Source organism: Tamandua tetradactyla, chromosome 3 (assembly GCF_023851605.1).
Source record: "Tamandua tetradactyla isolate mTamTet1 chromosome 3, mTamTet1.pri, whole genome shotgun sequence".
Classification (NCBI taxonomy): domain Eukaryota; kingdom Metazoa; phylum Chordata; class Mammalia; order Pilosa; family Myrmecophagidae; genus Tamandua; species Tamandua tetradactyla.
The window spans coordinates 65,230,357-65,233,397 of NC_135329.1; the positions used below are offsets into that span (position 1 = coordinate 65,230,357).

Genomic DNA, 3,041 nt, shown 5'->3' on the forward strand with positions numbered 1-3,041 from the left:
CATGCAGAGAATTCTTGCTTGAACATGTCTCTGGAGATGGAGCTATAGCTCTAGAAGGATGGGTTGCATCCTTCTGGTTGACTCCAGAATAAATTGCTCAACCTTCCATTGCCACTCCATTCCTGAGAATAGGTGAATCCTATACCAATATAAATCCCTTGTTTTTATGGAATAAATAGAGACCAGAACTGGTAAGAGATAGCGTCTGCAAAGGATTCAACACTCATGGGCCCCCTTTCTCGCACTTGCTGTTGGAACAAGGCACATAGAGACAAAGAATCAATTCTTGTCATTCACGTGCAGTCACAGCCTTACACCCAGACCCTTGACTGAAATACAAGACACCTACCTTGGTTTGTGACTCTCATAAACGTAAGAGAGAGGGAACAAGGTGTCTCCACTGTGGACAGGATGCAGAAAGGACCTGGATATGTTAGACCAAACCCAGGCTCCAATTCTTGGTGAAAGAGTAGGAGGGTTCTAGAGGGCTCTGATCCTGAGAAACTTTCTAGCAGATGATCAAAGATTCTAATTAAAGTTCATGAGTAGATAGACTTTTATTTTCACCAGGTTCCTTGGGGATGTCCACAAAGACATACGGATGCCATTTTTGGAGTCTTAGACTTGGAGGCCTGGACTAACATTGTACAATATGGGTGTATTTTTTCTTCTCACCTCATCTCCTATTTATAACACAATGATCATCAGCTGGCTTTCTTCAAAGTACTCAAATAAAATTTAAGTTTAGCACCTTATAAGCAAAATACAATTGATAAAAGAAAGCATGTGCTCCCACTAACTACACATACAATCAAATATTAAAATTCTGGGCCATTTGCCACTGTGGAGTGTGGTTACAAGCGCTTCCCAAAACAGCTCGGCCGTGAAGTTCTAACAGTGTGTTCTAACGCATCACTCTGCCCTTCTCGAAGGAATCACTGCCACCTGCCCACCTGAAAAGGAGTCAGAGAATCAGCAGTCACAGCCATGCCTAAGAATAAAGGTAGAGGAGGTAAAAATAGACATAGAAGTAAGAATGAGAATGAATCTGAAAAGAGAGAATTGGTGTTCAAAGAGGATGGACAAGAGTATGCACAGGTAATGAAAATGTTGAGAAATGGATGATTAGGAGCATTGTGTTTTGATGGTGTAAAGAGGTTATGCTGCATCAGAGGGAAATTAAGAAAAAAGGTTTGGACAAATACCTCAGATATTACACTGGTTGGTCTATGAGACTACCAGGATAATAAAGGTGATGTAATTTTAAAATACAATGCAGATGAAGCTAGAAGTCTGAAGGCTTATGGTGAGCTTCCAGAGCATGCTAAAATCAAGGGAGCAGATATTTTGGTCCAGGTGATGACGACGACATCGAGTTTGATGACATTGGAGATGATGATGAAGACACTGATGGTATCTAGATTGAACTCAACATTTTACATTCCAGTTTTCCTGAGGATTGTTGTACTTTTTGGATTTTAATCATGACCCCTAAAGAAGACTAAAATTTCATTAGCATGAGTGCAGTTTGTTAAATCAGACTGGTTTGTTTTTAAGATCTGCTTTTCTCTAAAAACTGACAATGCTGAGTTATCCTAAGTGAAATGCTAAACCCAGTTTGTTCTTTTGATGTAATGGAGCTTATGGGTAAAAGACTCAATATCTGTTTAAAAAAGAAGAAAATTACTGCCTTTCCTACATTTGTCCTCCACTCATTGTGGATTACGATTAATCCCTCGTTTTTACTAGTCTGTTGAATGTACAGAATCTCTCTGTATATTCCAGTAACCTAGATGTTCTCTCAAGATTTTGATATGCTTTAAAGGGGGCAGAAGTCTGCATTTGAAGTCAAAATGAGATCAACTTTTCACACTTAAGTATCATGTGGCTGTGTTTATACTAATTTTTATATCACATACATTCTTTTTGTGATCTTTTGCTGTCACCATAACCATCAGAAAACCTTTTCCAAAATGCTTTAAATGCAATTTTGAATTTATAAGATTAATAGTTGCAGAAATTAAACACTAGGTGTCACCCAGTTATCATAACATTAGAAATATTGATATATAATTGTTGATAATTTGTTCAGATAATGTGTGTAGGAAATATCCGAAACAACAAAGATTGTTTTGATGGTATGCATGTGTGTAGAATATTTTTACAGAACAAAAGGTTATGTTAAAAGTATCATTTTGTTTTCAGTCCTATACATTGTAAGGTGCAATATTGGATACTCTATTACATTTAAATTATGTGTACAATAACATTTAATTTGATAACTCTTATAAATTAAGCCTTTTTAAAACTCCCTAATCTGGAAAGAGAAGGGAATCACAATTTAATGAAAAAACAGTCTCCAATTTCTGAATTAAAATGCTACAGATAAGAAATATAATAAAATGTCCTGCTGCAGAGTATATTACGCCCTTATTTTGTGTTAAGGATGTATTTTATTGTGTGTACAGATATTTTTCTTTTTCTTTTTATTGGGAATTTAGGTTCACCTTTTATTGCTTTTTAAAGTTATCAACAATAACAAGATGAAATTAAGGGCTGGGTCTAATTAGATTTCATGAGCCACGTTTAAATCTTATGCAACTTGAAAAGAGATCTGTCATGTATCTTGTGAAGCTTTTATTCTGCTGGTCTCCAGGAAACTTTTCAATGATGAAAAGTAATATAAAGGGTAGTAAGCCTTCACACAGCTTCAAAAACAAACAAATCTTCTCTAATCCCACTTAACTGTGATTTCCTAAGTATGAAAACTCTGGAGTAAAAAAATGCTGAGGCTTGAATACGTACTAATAAAACATAAAACCTAAGAATAGAGGAAAAATATATTAATATTCTGCTTACATAAAGGATATTTTTGTTCTAATCAACAATTAGGATCCTTTACGTTAATGCATATAATGGAATTATATCAGAATGGAATTATAGAGTATAATCTGACCATGCTTCATAGTAGCAGGGGAGGATGGAGAGTTTTTAAAGAGAAGTGGCAGCTCACTTCTCACAAGCTCAGTGAAATGAAGACA

At 35.7% G+C, this 3,041-nt stretch overlaps 1 pseudogene; it reads left to right on the plus strand.

The window, feature by feature from the left end:
* Positions 1-987: 987 nt before the first annotated feature.
* On the plus strand, positions 988-1,421 carry LOC143676120 (eukaryotic translation initiation factor 1A, Y-chromosomal-like; annotated as a pseudogene).
* The last annotated feature ends 1,620 nt before the right edge of the window (positions 1,422-3,041 follow it).